We start from the raw sequence: 21,686 nt of genomic DNA on the forward strand, positions 1-21,686 counted from the left end.
TGGCATATTCCAGAAAGACCAACAGTCAGAGTAAGAGGAATATCAACCCCAGAACAAAAAAGGAACATAATCGACCCAGAGAGGATGAAAATCAAAGTTGACCTTGAATGGATTTGAACTGAGAGTAGAGAGAACAAGAACAATTACTATAAAGTCATTTATCCAGTAGGCTAATGACACGGCCAGTCGGTCACCTTATATATATATGTCAACTCCTTGAACTCATCTCTCTTTCTCATTCAGCATCAGTTGCAATTACTGCTAAGTGTTTGTTTGCCTTCTCTCAAATTTAATTTCAAAAATTAGAATTCACCTTGTCAGCTATTTAGCATATTGTTGGTGGACTTAGTTGTCCAGCTTTATGTTCACTAACCATTCTGAGTTATACCAGCTCATTTCAAGTGTGTGTGTAACCTGAGAAAGGGCCAGCAAGGAAACTCTTGGATTCTGGATACCCAAGCATCATAGAGCAGAAATTGGCCAACAAAATAAATTGAAGATGATTGGAATAACACAGGACCAAGTGAAAAAAGAAAACACAGATGGAACACACCCAAAGATAGTTGTGGGGAGCTTATGTTCTGCCAGGAATCCAAACAGGTTATGATCATTAGGATCGGCTTTTCAAATAATTGGCGTGAGAAACCAAAACACCCATGCAAGCATGCAAAACAAAAGAATAAACATAAAGGAAAAAAAAAAATGATAAATCTACTTAAAAAAAAACTACAAATGTGTTTCCTCCAATGAAAATGGATATTGAGAATTTTCTCAATAAAGCCAAGAGAAAAAGATGTTTTATAAACACATTCTACCAGTATACAAAGTTTAAAATTTTCATATGACACCGCTAGAAAAAAACTGTCATTTTCTCTAGCAGTGTCATATGAAATTGTCACCCATAATTATGACCCTAGAATCGATATATTGCATTTCAATCTGTTTTAGGGTTAGGGTTAGGGGTGGGGGGAAGGGTATCTTTTTTTCTTCACAAATGTAAATAAACCCAATCTGTTTCTTAAGCGAGGGACATATTCATACGGCACAGAATGCTTTTTACCTCAATGGATGTATTTGATTGGTTGAAATTGCAGAAATTGAAGAAAAAAACCCAACAAATCTTACAAACTATAGAATTTTCTCAATAAAGCCAAGAGAAAAAGATGTTTTATAAACACATTCTACCAGTATACAAAGTTTAAAATTTTTTAGTTACCTAGAAATTATGTTAAAAACTGCCGTTCAAACCGAAATGATCCGGTTTTTTTTCCTGATTAGTTACATATCAAGCCTAATTGAACAGACATATAATCTAAAATGTGTCAGCTGTGTCCATACTCTCTATTTATCAGACATCAAACTATATTACACAATATATCCATTTTCTTTTCCTGTTTAATGGCTCTTTCAGAAGAGGAAGCAGCCTCAGTGACTATTTTCAGAATATCCTTAATGGTTGGAAGGAAGTTATCCTCAGATTTTAGTATGATGTAATTTGACAGAGATTTGGCTCTTATTTTCAACAGGTAAAGAAAATACATCAGGGGTCTGTTGTTAGCTCCTCGTCTCTGTTAGCGGCTGTGTTGTAATGCCTCAGCTAAAGTAAAGCTATTCAAACATCCAGTTGTAACTAGGTTATGAATTTGACTAATAGAAATTTATTCTACCAGTTTTCAAGACTTTCAAGACTGGTGAAAGGAATAGAGGAAATTATTTTTCAGATCTGGCTTGTAATGCCTGCAACAGAATGTATTTCACTGAAGACACCCAAAGACACATGGTAGTGTTCAACTGGGCAACAAATTAATCACTGCCGCTTTAGACATAAAACGGATGAATATTCAATCACCTCATAGGTTATGTATTACAGGTCTTTCATTGGCTCTTTGAGCAGGTCATTCAACCCTGCTCTTGATTCAATCAGATATCAAGGATACAAAATCTTTAACCCATCAGAGGGTGGCAGCCAATAGAGATGGAGGTTAATCTCCTATCTATATATTCTGAATCAATATTAATATTATGGAAACATTCTTTTTATTGTTACTGCTCCCAGAGCATATGTTGCTTAGCTTACAAGTCAGCCCTGATCCAAAAGACCTACTTTTATATTCCAGATAAAACATTTACCCCTACGTTAACCCATGTTTTCCAGGTTTCCTTTCAAGGGTGATTTTAGGAAGATTTGGTTGTTATATCATCGGTGCAATTTGAAAACATTTATTAGTTTATTTTATTCGACCACTTAATTTTGTTCCTCTAGATCGTGAGATCAAATCTCAAAGAAGCCAGCAATCCAGCTTTGATTTTCTTTGGAGATGGTCCTACATACTTTGCTATTCTTGAGAAAGGTATGGATCTCACAGCTCTTCCATTTCTCATTTCATGAAAACACACCAGCTTTCATGCTTCATATTTTTTTTACTACTGTGTGTGCATTATATATGATGAGGATAATGATGTATTCTTTTACTTGTTTCAGCCATTTTGACTGCTGCCTAGCCACTACACACATTTTTTCTCTCCTTGTTTTCTGTGTCCCTTTCTGTAGAAGAGCATACGCTCAAAACGTAAAAGACTTTTTCTATTCCTGAGCGTTATACTAATACATCTGTTTGGTTTGCACACCACCTGTCTTCGTCTTTTGTTGTTTTTTTTTCATAAACTCTCTCCCCATATATATATTTTAGTTTTATTTCCCACATGGGGCTAAACACAGAGGGGACACACAAAGGGATTAAGTCGATTACATCGACTCCAGTGCATAACTGGTACTTATTTAATCGACCCTGAAAGGATGAAAGGCAAAGTCGACCTTGGTGGAATTTGAACTTAGAACATAACAGCAGACGAAATACCGCTGAGCATTTTGCCCGGTGTGCTAACGATTCTGCCAGCTTGCCACCTTATATATGTATATACATATATTTATATATACATGCGTACAAATACATATTTATATATACATACACACGTGGAACCATTAATCCAGACATTTCTTTTCTTTCTCTTCATTTTTTTTCCTCTCATCCCTTTCCGTCTACGAGTGTAGGCTCGAAATGTCAAAGACTTTTCCATTTTACTCAAGCATCAAATTAATACACCTGCTTCTTGTTCCCTCACCTGTCTTTGCCTATTCTTCTCTGTACATTTGAACCACAGACACACACGTATCTATCTATCTATCTATCTATCTATATATATATATATATATATATATATCGATCAAAATCAATGGAAATTGTAGTTGTGATACCAGTGCCTGTGGCACGTAAGAGAACCATCCAAACATGGACGTTGCCAGTGCCACCCCGACAGGCCTCCGTGCTGGTGGCACGTAAAAAGCACCATCCGATTGTGGCCGTTGCCAGCCTCGTCTGGCATGTAAAAAGCACCCACTACACTCACGGAGTGGTTGGCGTTAGGAAGGGAATCCAGCTGTAGAAACACTGCCAGATCAGACTGGGCCAGGTGCAAGCCTTCTGACTTTCCAGACCCAGTTGAACCGTCCAACCCATGCTAGCATGGAAAGCGGACATTAAATGATGATGATGATGATGATGATGATGATTAACATCCTGTGTTAAATAAAAGAAAAGTTTGTTGTGTGTGTGTATGTGTGTGTATATATATATATATAAATATATATAGACACTTTCTTCTTTTCTTTTTATTTAACACAGGATATAAGCACATATATATATTTACATACATGTACATATATATACATCCTCATAGGCAATGTGCTAATAGTAACTGATGACTTTTATATGTAAATTAAGGGTTGTAGTATTAAAACTAGATTGTTCTCTACTACTGGTCTCAGTCCAGAACAGCTGAGTCAATGCTCAGTCTCCACATTCATGTATTTCTGTGGGTTTTTTTTTTTTTTGTATGTGTGTTGCAGAGGGACTATCTTGATTTGCCATACTGCTAGCCAGCTGTACGTAGCACAAGTGCCTCGATAATTGAGTCTTCCCCCCACCCACCCATTCTTTGGACCATACACAAACCAGTTTTCTGTCCTGAACTTGTCATTATATTCATGATCTGTCTTAGGTATCTCATAATAAATGCGGGTAGTTTTTTTTTTTTTTAAACTTGTTTGCAATATAGTGTCCATACCTTTGATTCGTACAAGTAAGACCCACAAGCAAACAAACAAACATACTATATTTTCTGGCATACACATCAATGGCAATGGAAAAGGGTACAAAATTCCACTTGTTACTCCTCAAAGAATATAATTTAAGTCAAACTGATTATGAAAGAGAGTAGCATTTAACAATCATATGTCCTCTCATAAATTTCTAAGACTAGCCTCTACAGGGTCACAAACTGTCAGAAACAGTGGATGAATCTGCAAATTACACCCTACCAGCTTTAAAAATAAAAAGGGGTGGGGATACATTTAATAATATTGTCCAAGATACACTATACTTCAAAAAAAAAAAAAAAAATTATCATGATTGAGATAGCTGAACTGAAGTTTATGTGATCAGGGCTAACTTGGGTAGGGAGGAACTAAACAATATGTTCTTATTGTTGTTTATGTGTGTGTGTGTGAGTGAGTGATAGAGTGATAGAGTGAGTGAGTGAGAGAGAGAGAGAGAGAGAGAGAGAAAGAGAGAGAGTGAGTGAGTTTATGTTGGCATTAGATGTAAAAAAATTTCTTAAATGTGCATCAGAAAGAAAATGCATTCTTGCATTTCAATCCCTCATGGTTGCCTTGTCTTACACCTAAACACCCAGTAGACGTTTATTCCCGAGGCTGACAAAATGGTATAAGACAAAAGTCCTAAAACCCCTTGACGTGGCATCCCAGCATGGCTACCGTGTCCAGTGATTGAAATAAAACCAGTAAAAGAATGAAAAAATTCAGTTGCTACAGGTGTAAATGATGTAAGAAGAAAACCACAATCACTCCACAGGCCTCACCCCTCGACATGATCACCACATAATTCTAAGATTAGGAAATGTCCAATCTCTTTCAGAAAACCTATGGTGTAAAGCACCAAACAAGGGACTATTTATGTGGCCACATGCTAGAAATAAGAGCCAGTTCTTCCTCGAATCACACTTTGATGTTTCAGCTACAAAACACTATCAACATCTACTATATCACAATCACCACTAACTTATTACTCAACTTGCAAGAAATAACAGTGAAACCTCCCTCAAATCACACCTGACTGTGCTGCCTTGATAAAAAGGAAAAAATGAATTAAATAGCCTTAAATGCCCCTGTCCAACAAAAAGACAGTATGGTCATGGTTAGAATGTCTTTCGCCATGTGCTTTGCTTGAACATGGTTGACCTGAGGCTGAAAGACAACATGATGATAACATCATCTTTGCATAAACACAATCACTTGTAATTAAAGAGAATGAATGAAAAGTAATCCTCTGATGTTTCATCAGTTCCTTGAACTCCAACCATGAATAATACGAAGCCATTAATAATATGAAATGAAATATCTACAATCACAAAAGCTCAAATTACTGGCCACACACATCTATACTATGACATATACTAATACCTATCAGTGCTGTTAGTGAAGACAATGCTTCTCACTTGCAATGTCTTCTTTGTAATCTGGAGTTGAAAGTACCTACTTTTACCCTAAAGGATATGGATAAAGAATTGTTGGATGAATGAAGAGAAATGTGCCTTGGGAAGGAATTAGCAGATATTAGCAGGAATGTGATGCAAGTGAATCTAAAAAAAAAAACTCAACCTTTGGTGATGTGATAAAGCTATAGAATTCTAACACATACACACTGTCTCTCTCTTCTTGTTCACTCTTGTTGCCTGGACCAACTATAGTACATAACTGGTACATTATTTCTGGATGAAAGATGAAGTCATCCATGGCCTCACAGGATTTGAGCTCAAAATGTATGGGAATGTAATTATATACTGTAAGGAATTCTGCTAATTTCACAACTTCATGCACATTGGAAGGGAACTTTTGTAAGATAATAGTTCTGTTAATCCTAAGCATCATGAAAAGTGGTGCTTTACACCATAGGTTTTCTGAAAGAGATTGGACATTTCCTAATCTTAGAATTATGTGGTGATCACGTCGAGGGGTGAGGCTTGTGGAGTGATTGTGGTTTTCTTCTTACATCATTTACACCTGTAGCAACTGAATTTTTTCCTCCTTTTACTGGTTTCAGGAATCGTTTGCTTCCTGAATATAGCCTTCAGGAAGCAATTCAAGGGTGAATGACTTCTAATTGACTGCTCAGGTGCCATATTAAAGCTCCAACACAGCAATGCTTGTTAAGAAAACACCAGTCAACTTGATAGAGCAGTCATCATTTAATCAGTGAATTATTTACCAATAGAAAGCAGTTATAGTGTAAAACAAGTCTGTCAAGAATTGAGTATCTCAGATACAGCTACATTAACCCTTTAAAATAATAATAATAATAATAATAATAATGAAATTATTGTATACAGTGCTCAGGTGCACCACAACTTGTCAGAAAGTGCATATAAAGCACATGCAGTAATGTACAAATGTCTGGAAAGTGAACAGTGTATGAATCAGATACATGCTTGCGTGAGTATGGAGGGGAGAAAATCAAGTGTAGTGTTGGTGAATCTCAGGAAGCATGGAAGTTTTGAAGGATGCAGTGCTCCGACAACTAACAACTGATGCCGGCAGTTTGTTCCATGTTTCAGCAACTCTTAGCGTGAAAAAATGTTTCCGAAAGTCATGGGAGCTGTGCTGTTTTCTGACTTTGTAACATTTAAACTGGTCATATCTGGCCCAAGTATTTGACCTGTTTTATATTCAAACCAGCCAGATCTGTGTCTCACACCTACTCTACAATGTTATTCTAAAAATAAACAATCACATCATTGAAATCCTGAAGTTACAAGATAACGCATGATTAATTGAAAGCAACGTGAATAATCAAACATTACATTTAACAGGGTAATTTTAAATACTAAAGGGTACAAATAGTGGTAACAGAATTGCAAATGATCAATCTCTCAATTGGTTGGTGTTGTTGGTTTAGACCACGCCTGGCCAACTTGAATTACATTGCGGGGCCATTTTAATCAGGGAAAGTTTTTTGAGTACTTTATGCATTCAAATTACAGAATCAAGAATATTTCATACTTTTCGTTTGTTTAAAATTATAAAATTGTAGACTATAGCTTTGTTGCTACTTATAAATTTAAAATTTATTTTGAATCAAATGTTTTACACAATTTTATTTTGAAATTGAACACAATACTTCAAGATAGTATCAAGCGGGCCAAAAATGTGGCCCACGGACCTCAGGTTAGCAAACCCTGGTTTAGACCTAGATGAGCCCTACATGAATGGACTCAAGTTCAAAGGATTTTCAAACAGTGACCATCCACCTTTTCTCTTCAAGAATTACATTACCGATCATCTTCTTCAATCAATTTTTTCCTTCTAAGATATTAAGGCATAATTTGAGGGAGATTTTACTGCTGCTTCAAGCAGATTAAATGACTACATAGAGGATCTTTGTTGACTTATTTTAGCTGATTTCAAAGTAATATATGTCCATAATGGGATTTTCATCAGTCATAAGTACAAGCATACCTCAACATTCACCATTTCGAGTTACATTTTTGTTATGTAGTTTTCTTTTTCAAGAAATCAATGGCAAAAAATAAATCTCAACTTCAGTCAATTTATCTGACTTTACATGGTCTCAGCAAGCATATTTAAAAGCATAAAAACTTTTTTTTGTTTTTTAAAAAGCACCTACAAACCAATATTGAAGTAGAGAATCAAATATAATCCATGTGAAAATATGTACAAAACCATTTATTAAAACAGGTGTAAGCTAATAAATTTTCAAAAAGGTCTATTTTTTTCTTTTCATGATTTTCAAGTCAGGTTGCATGGCTGGGGAACCATTACAGACATCGGTTGAGGTACGCCAGTAAAGTGAGTTGACAAGGACTAGGAATTAAAACTGTTCTGCTATGGAATTAGTTTCTTCAAAACTTACTCCTACATAGCAGCACTGGCTACTTCAGACATACGGTATATCTGAACCGGAAATGAATCTATGAATATTTATTAGGTCAAAATGTATTTGCGTAAATTTGGTTGCAATATCCCAAAATGAACATTTACATTGATGAAGATTTCCTATGTAAAATAAACCAATTTCCTTATAACAGAACAAGCTATTCTGAGTAAGGTAGACATACGATATAAATAGTTAGATCGAATTATAAAATGTGTGTATGAGCAGAATTATGAGGTTGAATAACTATCGTTACTGTCTGAGAGATTTAAATGAAGAGTAGTATCTTAACTAGAATTACAATTATGTCGGTGATGATGGTGATGGATGCTGGTGATTTCAACAGTAAGACAGATTGAAATTCAATGATGTATTGAACATCTGGAATAAAAATTTGGGATGGAGACAAGTGTTGTGTAAATGTGTGTGTATGTGTGTGCACGTGCATCTGTATAAATGTCTAAGTCCCTAGTGCGTATATTGCAGCCAAGTGCTACGTGGTTGCATAGAACCAGTGATTTATTAGACCCAAACATGTCTAACATGGGTATTTTATTATCATGAAAGCAACACTAGCAAGATTTTCTCACAGGACTTTCAGCATCCTCTATCCAGTCTTGGCATCTTACATTAAGGCACAACCCAAAAAGGTAGCCAATGATACGAGAGAGAGAGAGAGAGAGAGAGAGGGAGAGAGAGAGCAAAGGATGAGAAAAGTTAAAGAGTGATCAAAGTAGATATATCTGAAGAGATTGTATGAACAATTGAGAACTGTATCACTATAAAGTGCATAGTGGAGGCACATGGCCTAGTGGTTAGAGCAGCAGACTCGCAGTCGAAGGAAGGATTGCGGGTTCGAATCTAAGACCGGCCGATGTGTGTGTTTATGAGCAAAACACCTAAGCTCCACGCAGCTCCGGCAGAAGGTAATGGCGAAACTTCTGCTGACTCTTTCGCCACAACTTTCTCACAGCACTCTTTCCTCCTGCATCTTGCAGCTCACCTTCGATGGACCGGCGTCCTGTCCAGGTGGGGAACCTATATGCCAAGAAACCGGGAAATCGGCCCTTATGAGCCAGGCATGGCTCGAGAAGGAACAAACAACAACATAAAGTGCATAGGGGGAGACAGAAAGAGACAGACAGAAAGAGACAGTCATGCCAAAATTGGGCTTCTGCATGGTAGTCCCATCTGCAAGAAATAACAACCCAATCTCCTTAAGCCAGACTTTTTCAATAAGGAAACCCTAAATAAATAATGTGGTCCTAGATACACTGTATTATGAATGAAAAAAGGAAAGAAAACAAAAAGCAGTATGCCTCTTGCAGATTGATATGAGCTAAACAGCAACAACCACAACAATATTAAATATTAAATTTAGGGTAATGTACATTCACTTATGTATGAGTGTATATATATATATATATATATGCTATTGCACATAGGTATCTAAAAATATAGTCCTACTGCATCTATATAAGTAGTAACACTAGTAATGGTGATGTTAGTGGTCATCTATGCTATAAAAAGACAGCCTACTATCACTATGACTGAATAAACTCCAGTGTTTGTGCGTGTGTGTATCTTTTACTTCTTTCAGACTGTGGCCATACTGGGGCACTGCCTTGAACAGTTTCACATCGAATGAATTGACCCTGCTACTCGCTTTTCTGTTAAGCCTGGTAGTTATTCTATCGGTCTCTTTACTGAACTGCTAAGTAAACACACCAACACCGGTTGTCAAGTGATAGTGGGGTACAAACACAGACATGGAACACACACATATATATATATATATATATATATAATATATATATAATATAATATGAAAAAACAAGTAAAAAATAGAAAATGCTAAAATAATTTTATAGTGAACATTTCAGTACCGGTTTCGGTCATTTTGAGACCTTTTCAACTGTAACGATTAAATAATTAAATTTTGAAAAATTAGAAGAAAAGTTTTTTTAAAAGAATATTTCTATAGTAGTGTTCAGATTTAAGTGGCATTCTGCCTTTCTCTGACTCCCTTCATCGTCGTCATAATCATCACCACCATCACCATCATCGTCATCTTCTCCTTCTCCTTCTCCTTCTTCTTCTTCTTCTTCTTCTTCTTCTTCTCCACCCCCTACCCTTAAGTTTGTCACTAATGTTTTTTAGTATAACACCTACGCTAATTCTATAAAGAAGCCTGTCAATATAAATATTCTCCTGAATTGAACTGAGACTGCCAGCCGCCACTGACCATTCAAAATACAACCATCAGGGCACTCCCAGATTCTCCCACCCCCCTTTCCTCACCAGCCTTCTCTCTACTACCCTACCAAGAGCTCACAACTACCTCGACACACAAGTGCAAACAGGGAGTCAGAGAAAGGCAGAATGCCACTTAAATCTGAACACTACTATAGAAATATTCTTTTAAAAAACTTTTCTTCTAATTTTCAAAATTTAATTATTTAATCGTTACAGTTGAAAAGGTCTCAAAATGACCGAAACCGGTACTGAAATGTTCACTATAAAATTATTTTAGCATTTTCTATTTTTTACTTGTTTTTTCATATATATCAACTCGTGTGTTCCTTTTCACCCTTATACATATATATATATATATATACATACATATATATATATATATATATACGTACACACATATATATACATCATCATCATCATCGTTTAACGTCTGTTTTCCGTGCCAGCACGTGTTGGACAGTTCAACTGGGGTCTAGGAAGCCAGAAGGCTGTGGCCAAGCCCAGTCTGATCTGGCAGTGTTTCTACAGCTGGATTCCCTTCCTAACGCCAACCACTCCATGAATGTAGTGGGTGCTTTTTACGTGCCACCTGCACGGGTTTGAACTTCTTTGAGTTTCTGTCTACCAAATCCATTCACAAGGATTTGGTTGGCCTGAGGCTATAGTAGAAGACACTTGCCCAAGGTGTCGCACAATGGGACTGAACCCGAAACCATGTTTTTGGGAAGCCATGCCTGCACCTATATATACATGTATATATATATATATATATATATATATATATATATATATATATTATATATATATATATATACACATATATATAATTTATGGTGATATTAACTGACTGTAGAGATTTTATCTCAGAACCAAGCATGATGAAAATAACACCAGAAAGGTTTTAGTCACAGTTACTATAGACCCAGACACCTATTTTCTTTATTAAACAATAATGATAATAATTGTTTCCAGCATAAGACACAGGGCCTGAAAGTTTGCAGAGGCAGAGGGCAGCCAATTACATCACACTTAGTACTTGACTGGTACTTAATTTTATTGACCCTGAGAAGATGAAAGCAAATTTGACCTCGGTGGGTTTTAAGCTTGGAGCGTAATGAGCTGGAACTAATATATACTCTAAGGAATTTTGCATCTAAAGTTCTAACAATTGTGGCAATAATAACAATAATTGATTCTGTTACATAGGCACAAGGCCAGGAAGTTTGAGGAACGGAGGGAGGGATGGAGTTGATTAAATCAATTACCACTAATTAGAGTGGTACTTTATTTTATCAACTATGGAGGGATGAAAGAGGAAGTTGACCAAGGTGGGATTTCAACTCAGAATGTTAAGAGCCAGAATAAATACCACAAGGTTTTTCATTCTATGTTTAATCTTTCTACAAATCCAACACTCTTGATGATAATAATAATGATAATAATAATAATAATCTTTTCTACTCTAGACACAAGGCCTGAAATTTTGGGGGAGGGGTCAGCCGATTAGATCAACCCCTGTACAAAACTTGTACTTAATTTATCAACCCTGAAAGGATAAAAAGCAAAGGCGACCTCAGTGGAATTTGAACTCAGAACATAAAGATGGATGAAAGGCTGCTAAGCATTTTTCCCGGCATGCTAATAATTCTACCATCTCACCACAATAATAAAAATTATCATCATCATTGTCGTTTATCATCCACTTTCCATGCTGGCATGGGTTTGATGATTTGACTGAGGACTGGCAAGCCAGAAGGCTGTACCAGGCTCCTATCTGATCTGGCAAAGTTTCTACAGCTGGATATGCATCCTAATGCCAACTACTCCAATAGTGTAGTGGGTGCTTTTTACATGCCACTGGCATGAGGACCAATCAATATTGGCATCGACCATGCTTGAATGGTCTTTTTACATGCCACAGGCACAGGAGCTAGTCAGGTGGCACTGGCAACGACCATGCTCAAATGGTGCTTTTTACATGTCACCAGCATGGGAGCCAGTAAGGCAGCACTGGCAATGGCCACACTTGAACAGTATGAATGATGGAGGAGGAGAAACAAAGAAACCAGGAGTGCTTGGGTGGAGGTGCTGTGAGGCCAGCCAGTTCCAATGAGCAGAAAAGGCAGGCAGAGGAGACAGAATATCAGAAGACTACTGGATCGTGTTTGATGAAGACTATGTAACCATCTTGCAGCCATTTGTTTTGGATGTGATTCTGGATGTCTATGTAGGAAGCTGCACTGTCGCAAACGTATGAGCAGTACTCCATTAGGAATCTCACCTGAGATTCATAAAGGATTAATAGTTGATAAGGAATAGAGTATTTTCTAGCTTTGATGAGGAACTCAGTCCTTGTTGAGTATTTACACTCACCAGGCAAGATCTGGATAATGGCAACATCATCTGAAGTGGTCTCAAGGATTCTAGTTGCGTTTCGTAACTGCACAATATATTGTTTTCGAGATACCTGGTGCCTGGCTGTACTCAAGAAGACCCGTACCCTGCAAGAGAAGTGGTAAGACCAATCCTTCTGGTGGTGTAAAGCACTCATGGTGGTGCCACATAAAAGTGTCTGTGCAGTGCTATGCAAAAGTACCCATGTGGTGCCATGTAAAAGCAACCATGGGGGTGCTATGTAAAAGTGCCCATGTGGTGCCATATGCATAAAAGCACCCAGCACACTCTGTAAAGTTGTTGGTGTTAGGAAAGGCATCCAGCTGTAGAAACCTATACCAAATCAGAATGGAATCTAGTGCAGCTCCTCAACTTACCAGCTCTGGTCAAACCATCCAACCCATGCTAGCATGGACAACAGACATTAAATGATGATAATGATAATGATATGTATAGTGATTATACCTTTACACTTTTGAAACAGACAAGACTGAAATTAACCGATTTGAAACCATATTTTAGGTTCTTGTTCATTTAAGTGCAGGTTTCACATGAGGCGTTGAAGTTGCATGATGCTGTGGTTGTGTCAACCCTGGCTGTGCCATTAGGAAGCTTGCTTCCTAACCATGAAGTCTTTGGTTCAGTTCCACTGTGCAACTTCTTGGGTAAGTGTCTTCTATACAGGCTGACCAAAGCCTTATGAGTGGATTTGGAAGACAGAAATTGAAAGTAGCCCATTATGTGTGTGTCATTGCACCGGTGTGTTTGTACCAACCATTGCTTGAGAACCAGTGTTGGTTTGTTTATGCCCCCAAAACTTAGCAGTTCAATGTTAAAGACCAAATAATGCAGTCCAATGACTGAAACAAGTAAAAGATAAAAGATTATTATATATATGTGTGTGACCACGTGTGTACCGTTAGCGATTTTTTTTTCCTCAGTCTTCCCTTCTCTGGATCTTTCCCTCTCCTATGTTTCCGACGAAGAGCTCCGCTCGAAACGTTAAACCCTCCTTCTTTCCTGAGTGTCCAATAATACTATATTTGTTCTACGTCCTCGCATTGTTGTGTTTTTTTTGTGCTTTCATGTTTGGATTAACTTTATATCTCTCTATATATAAATGGCAGTTTGTCTGTCTGTGTGGTTGTCAGGTTGTACCCTCACCCTGACCACGGCTTTCAACCGATTCTGATGAAACTTAACACACACATAGCCCAATGTCATGATTCAAAACTAACGCAGCGAAAATTTTGAAAAGTTCCCCCAGTTCTGAAAAAGATCAATAAATTCGACATGGGGTCGAGAATATAAGCTTTTTATATGCAACACATTTCCTATCGGGAGACAGCTAGGGAACATTGTATACATAGAAGTATTCGAGTGAAGAGAAGACATTGCAACCTACACATGCGCCTTCGTTCCCTAGAGGGAAAGAACTAGATTGGGATTAGTCGTTGCCTACTAGGGGCTCTTACATACCCGGGCAACGCCGGGCTATGCTGCTAGTATATATATATAGTGCATTGCAGGTCTGTCCAGTCAAAGCCAGTGTGGAGAAATGAAAAATAAAACACGATGATGATACCCTCCCAACCACAGGAGGTACAGTATGTGGGAGAAGTGAAAAGCAGCCAAATCTAATGAGTGGATTTAAGAGGTAAACAGCAACTACTTATTCACTGTGAATTTTGTTACTGCAGTTAGTCTATTAGAAAGATCGGTTGTTTGTATCATATCACTGTTCCTGGGTCCTTAAAACACAAGCAATTTATTGGGGTTTTTTTTTGAGTCTCAAGTGATTGAGACATTTGGCAATTTGCTGACATGACAAGCCAAGTGAAATCATATTCATGGCCAATGCTAGTGACACATTAAAAGCACCCATGCTGGTGACACGTAAAAGGTACCCACTACACTCTTGGAGTGGTTGGTCTTGGGAAGGGCATCCAGGCATAGAAACCAAGCCAAATCAGATTGAAGCATGATACAGCTCTGTGGCTTACTAGTCCAGTCAAACCATCTAACCCATGCCAGCATGAAAAATGGATGCTAAATAATGATAATGATGATGAGGTGCAAGGCTTGAAATTTGGGTGAGTGGGTTAGTCAGTTACATTGATGCCAGTGCTCAATTCATGCTCATCAACTTCAAAAGAGGATGAGAGGCGAGGTTTACCTCAGCAGAATCTAAACTCAGAATATGAGAAGCTGGAGGAAATACTGTTAAACATTTTGTCCAATGCACCAATGGTTCTGCCAGTAACTATTCTTTCCTTTTCTGAGCTTGTCATTAAAAAAAAAGGGTCTATGTGATCCTACAAAAGAACTATTTTTACTAAAAATAATTTCTAATTTAGGTACACAACTAACAATTCTGGCAGGTGGTGGAGGATTCCAACAAATTTACAATCTTTCACCACTATTTTGACAAGAGAAGAAGAGCTTTGCCAGAGAGATCAAAAATGATACCAAAACATGTTTGGAATTGTCTCTGATTTGTTCAAACACTTAATAACATCAGTCATAGATTGATATTGATTTTTTTGCCATCACTGCATAATTACTTCTAATTAGCTTTTTAATGGTCCATGCATTAAATATGTTAACATTAGCTCGACTACTGTTTTGCATGCAGAGTTATTTACTAATGATAAAGTAATCAAAGATAGTTTCTATGACCTGCCATGCTTCAAACTGGTCAAGTTCCTTACAGATATTTAATCTAGATGGACAGTTCTGTTAAAAGAATGTAAAATGTATTCTGATCGAGATTGCTGTCGTTTAACCTCAGATCAACCCGTATCAAATAGGCCTATGATCAAAGATGCTCCAGCTGTGATCATCTAGACTTTCTGTTTACCAGAGACTATGGTATCCTATGTATCCATTTGTTATTATTATAATTAATAAGGCGGCAAGCTGGCAGAAACGTTAGCACGCCGGGCGAAATGCTTAGAAGTATTTCGTCTGTCATTACGTTGTGAGTTCAAATTCCACCGAGGTCGACTTTGCCTTTCATCCTTTCGGGGTCGATAAATTAAGTACCAGTTACACACTGGGGTCGATGTAATCGACTTAATATCTATGTTTGTCCTTGTTTGTCCCCTCTGTGTTTAGCCCCTTGTGGGTAATAAAGAAATAGTTATTATTATAATTATTAAAAGATAATAATCATCGTTATTATCAAGGCAGCGAGCTGGCAGAATTGCTAGTGCAGCAGCCAAAATGCTTAGTGGTTCAGCATTATGTTCTGAGTTCAAGTTCTGCTGAGGTCAACTTGGCCTTTCATCCTTTTGGGGTCAATAAACACAGTCCAGTTGGTCACAGAAATCGATGAAATTGACTAGCCGCTCCACACAAATACTTCAGATCTTCTACCTGTAGTAGAAAGAATTATTATTATTATTATAATTGAAAAGAGGTGAGTTGCTGAATCATTGACATGCCAAGCAAAATGCTTAGCAGCATTTCGTCTGTCTTTACATTCTGAGTTCAAATTGCACCGAGGTCGACTTCATCTTTCATCCTTTCGCGGTTGATGAATTAAGTACCAGTTATGCACTGGGGTTGAAAAATTAAGTGCTGGTTACACACTGTGATTGATATATTAAGTACCAGTGTTGATGTAGTTGACTTAACCCTCCCTCCCTAAAATTGCTGGCCTTGTGCTAAAATTACAAATTATTATTATTATTACTGCTGTTGCTGATAAAAGATATGGAGATCTTTAACCCTTTAGCATTCAAACAGGCCATATCCGGCCAAAATATTTAACCTATTTTATATTGAAACTGACCAGATCTCACCTCTCACCTCAGCCCTACAATGTCATTCTAAAACTAAAAAATCACATCACTGAAATCTCTAAACTACAAGATAATGCATGATTAATTCAAACCATTTTAAATAAACAAACATCACATTTGACAGAATAATCTGAACACTAAAGGGTTAAGCTACCACTAAGAAACCAATTAGTGTTTAGCACAGTTTATTTGCTGATGGAAAAGCAATTTAGAAGTGTGAGCTTAAAACGAAGACAAAGCATTATACACCAAATGAGGCCACCTCTCCTAATGCATCTTGCGCTCCAGCCTTATGGGATGGCATGGAATCCATGGAGCTTCAATTCAGCAATTGAGAGTGAAGGGATCATTGAAACAGCTTTAAAAAGTATGGTAAGGGAAGTGATTTGTAAGGAGAGTAGAAGATGGGATTGAATTTTGTGAGACACTTAAATGACAGTCAGAAAATGAAGACCAAACTAGTAGTCCATCAAGAACTACATGGCTATCTTACAGAGGATATGGTAGAACTCAAGCCTAGTCCAACACCAAGAATGTTCACGAGTACTTCCAGACAATAAATGATAAGGTTATTTAGAAGAGTCGAACGATCAACTGGAACACACATTGTTGAAAACATGACTATCCCTTAAGAAATTTAATTTGACAAGGTCTGGCCCAAATATTTGATTTGTTTTTAAGTTCAATGCAGACAGATCTGGCCTCTCCCACCTACCTTCCCTACAATGTCATTCTAAAAATGTACAATCAATATCACTGATAGCTTGAAGCTTCAAGATAAAGTATTATTAAAACAATGTGAATGAATAAGCATTATATTTGACAGAGTAATCTGAATGCTAAAGGGTCAAATTGTTCATACTGTGGTCCTTGTATAAGCTATAATGTATCCAGTAGTGTATTTTGTTTTCTATTCAAGAGCCTTCTTCTTTGAACATGGTATGATGATCTGAGGCATATTTGGCTCATATTTAAATTTAAAAATATAGAAAAAGAACAAAAAACAAAAGAAAAATAATTACAGTGCCAATCCCTTATACCTGAAGTGAAAAAGCTTTTAAAATTTCGAACAGAAGTGTTGAGAAGAACAAAGAGCAAAAATGTATTAAGGAGAAATTACTGTAATTCCAGAAATATGAAACATTTCATTTCAGAAATTGATAAATATTTGTTGAAATAATAATAATAACAATAATGATTATGATGAAACCCACCCCAAAAAGTAAGTCATAGCTTCCACATAAAATAAGTTGAAATGAATTAACTATATTTTTTTTTCTTTTGCTTTATTAGCCAGTCTTTGAACAATTTTAATTTAAAAATTTTCACTCTTCACATCAGAATTAAAAAAAAAAAAAAGAAAAAATTAAATGGCTTTAACTGGTCTGTAATCTATTAAATAACCAGGCAAGAAAAATCAATTCAGTTTTGTATATTGGATAAATAAACGTTACATTCAAACAAAGTACATGTGCATAACTATAGAGTGCGCATACATGTATTTGAGTGTGTGTGTGTGTGCATATATATATACACACATACACACACAAATATGAAAATATATATAAACATATAGATGCACATGTGAGTACATATATACATATAAACTAAAACATTCTTGTGATTATGTGTTCACCTGTACATGCACATCTTATACATCGAATTTTGCATTCTTATACATACATATATGTGTAATATATATATATATATATATATATGTATGTATATGTATGTATATATATGTATATGTATGTATATATATGTATATGTATGTATATATATATATATATATATGTGTATATGTATGTATATATATATATAAATATATATATATATACACATATATATGTATATATGAACACAAACACATCAAAGGAAGGAATCTAATGAAATAAAGACAGTAACAACACATCTACGGAGATATGTACGCATATTTATATACATACATATCTACACACACACACAGGCACACACGTTTGTGTGTAAGATTACTAAATAAATAAAATAGTGTTTATTAAGCAGAAATCTGTAAAAAAGCACGAGAAAAGAGATGTGAATATACAATATATATATATATAGTGGCAAAAAATAAGTAAAAATATACAATTAAAAAACAAAAAAAAAAGAGAGATAGGAAAGACTTGACTAAGTCATTGTGCAAAAACTGAATGACTACTAATATATTGAACAGCAATAGGTGTGAAATGGTGTGACTAGTCTTGCAGATTTTATAAGACATGGGGTTTCATCTAATGTAGACTATGATGATATGATAACACAATGTAGTTTGCTTGTTATTGTCTATCTGTAAAGCCATAACCAACTGACCAGTTTCTGCTAAAGATGTTGGAAGATGGAGAGGCTGAAGGAAGAACAGAAGAGAGGAGAAAAGAAATGAGAGAGAGAGAGAGACTGAGCAGGAGAGAGTTCAAAGGGAGATAGAGAAAGAGATAAAGTGGGAGAGGAGAAGGAAAAATAAATGAAAGAAAGAAAGAAAGAAAGACAAAAAAAAAGGGGGGGAAAAAGCAAATCAAATTTTCCCTGCTATAGAGAAGATCTTTATTGCCAATGGGAAAATACCAATTTCAATTTCTGATTCTTTTAAACAATATTATTCTTCAGTCAACCTTTCTCTCTTCACATATGCTTATATATATTTAAGAATCTACATGTGTAAGCCTATGTGTGTGAGAGAGATCTATAGATAAGACTCACACATACATGAGACCATTCAATGGTCTTTTTTCTTTTTTTTTTTTTTGTTGAAGCAACAATTTTTACAGCTGAGTGGGTTTTCTTTTCTATAATGAAGTAGGTTTGGATAGTATCTGTTTTCAATCAGTCAAGCAAATCTCAACAAGCAATGTTGTGTGACACAACAAAATGGCCACTGAAAGTTTTTGGGGTTTTTTTTTTCTTCTTTTTCTTTTTCATTTTGGCTTGGAGGAAGAGACAGTGACCAGAGACAGCCTTCAGCCTTCACAGGTCCATCAAGACCAGAGAGATTTACACACTGTTAACTCACTGCCTGATGTGTCACAAGTTGACAGCTGCAGAAAACAGAAGTACATCACTCATCATCATCATCATGTAACGTCCGTGTTACTTTCTGGCATGGGTTGGATGGTTTGGCAGGATCCGATGTGTCCAAGGACTGCATAGTACTTCGATGTCAGCTCTGGCATGGTTTTACAGCTAGATACCCTTCCTATTGCCGGCTGCTTTGTTTTCATGCCATCAGCACTAGTGAGGTCACGATGCAGTTTGTAAGACTATGAACCCTGAGATGGGCTTTTGGCTTTTTGCTAGGAGAAGAGGGATTAGGCTAGCAGAACAGGTTCTTGTAAAAGAGCTGCATGTTTACTCCCATTTAGTAGGGAAGGGAGAGAGTGATCAGTTGTAGCTGCAAAGAGATACAAAGCATGTGGGCAGGGAAAGAATAATTCCAGAAGGTCAATAATCTAGAGATGAAGGATAGGGCATAATGATTAGCGTATGTGACCCAAGATGGTTGAAGAGAGTCAAGAGGGCCTGAGTGACAGTGACATGAGGGCATAGAGCTCTAAGGAGAAGATGCTAATGTAGTATCAGTAGAAAAGACAGAGAGTGAACACAGTATGATAGTGGGCTAGATGCTGGAGCATGTTGTTGAGTGACTTCATGGCAATTAGTTTGACAGTCTTTTGGGAATGCATTTAAGGATGTGGTAGTAGAACCATCCCAGGTGAGGGAGTAGTACTACACTATGGGCTTCACCAAAGCTTGTAGAGGGTTTCACCAAGCTTTGTTGAGGGTTTCACCCAAGCTTTGTAGAGGGTTTCACTGGAGCTTTATAGAGGGTTTCACCCAAGCTTTGTAGAGGGTTTCACTGGAGCTTTATAGAGGGTTTCACCCAAACTTTATTGATGGTTTCACTGAAGTTTTGTTGACGGTTTCACCCAAGCTTTGTTGAGGGTTTCACCCAAGCTTTGTTGAGAGTTTCACCCAAGCTTTGTTGAGGGTTTCACCCAAGATTTGTTGAGGGTTTCACCCAAGTTTTGTAATGACTGCTGGGGACTGAAGTATTTCAAGGTCTTGTTGCTTCAGGCAATCAGTACAGATTTAGCCAGAGGTGTCAAGGTTATTTGAGGAGGATACTTGGGTGCAGAAGATCACTCCTTTCATATAGAAGTGAGTATGGTTGGAGCACCCATCACTGAATGAGCGGTCATAGGTGGGTTAATATGGAAAGGATCAAACAGTGGAGCCAGGATGCTACTGATTGTCATCAATATGGTGACGGTGCTTCATTGGAGTATGTTCAAGCAGAATGTACATCATTCCTTGGAGAGTATTCTTGGTGGCATGATCAACTCTTGAATATCTTGGCTGGTGAACTATAACAGCATTGTAGCATCATCAATGTAATGAGAATCAATAAATTACATCATGATGCTTTCCATAAGAAGGATAAGAAAGGGCAATGCAAAAGCAGGAGCAAAGGAATGCAAAAACTTAGATTTCTGAATGTTGGTAATAATTTGAACATCCAAGCAGTTAAGACAAAGTATTCCTGTTCCCAAGACACATTATAACAATGAAGCAAAGTCTTGACCTTATGGTACTGTTTTATACTACTTGAGAAAAAAGGTACTGACTGTAGAGTTTATGGAACTCATAGAGCAAGTATATGAAAGGGCGGCCTGAAATATGAAGGACTTATGGAATTTTGTAAGACATGGGGGAGACAGTCTATGGTTCTTTCAGTGGCAATAGGGTATTATGGATGTGCAGTTAGATATACAATTGGTTGCCACTGGACTTAGAAAGAATAGCAGAACAATGTTTTGTGAATTACAAAGATAAACAGGAAACACTTCCTCGGATATGGCAAATGCAAGAAAGCTGAAAGTCTTTAGCAAATAATAAAACAAATTAGTTTCTGTGTGGCTGGAGTGGTTACCTTGCCTCAGACTGGGTGTGGTTTCAGCATGGATAACAAGAAGCAAAAGGAAAGTCTGCTACCATATAGGCCCCAATGATGATTGGCAGGTGCAAAATTGTTGATTGCCATTCAATGGCTGACGAAGGAAATGTTTTATAGTGAAAAGCTGTATTTAATATTTGTGTGCTTTATTTAAAAATTGCAGTGGATGGGTGGAATCAGGGTATTGATGGGGGGACAATCTACCATGTAGTATTTGGTTGTATCCATTTGCAATCT

General features: G+C 36.9%; 1 protein-coding gene across 1 annotated transcript in view; it reads right to left on the minus strand.

The window, feature by feature from the left end:
- The window catches only part of LOC115214943 (guanine nucleotide-binding protein subunit gamma-1-like), a 41,611-nt gene that overhangs the window by 1,365 nt on the left and 18,560 nt on the right, over positions 1–21,686 (minus strand). The gene's annotated exons all lie outside the window — the stretch shown is intronic.

The sequence above is a fragment of the Octopus sinensis genome, linkage group LG8 (assembly GCF_006345805.1).
Source record: "Octopus sinensis linkage group LG8, ASM634580v1, whole genome shotgun sequence".
In the NCBI taxonomy this organism is placed as follows: domain Eukaryota; kingdom Metazoa; phylum Mollusca; class Cephalopoda; order Octopoda; family Octopodidae; genus Octopus; species Octopus sinensis.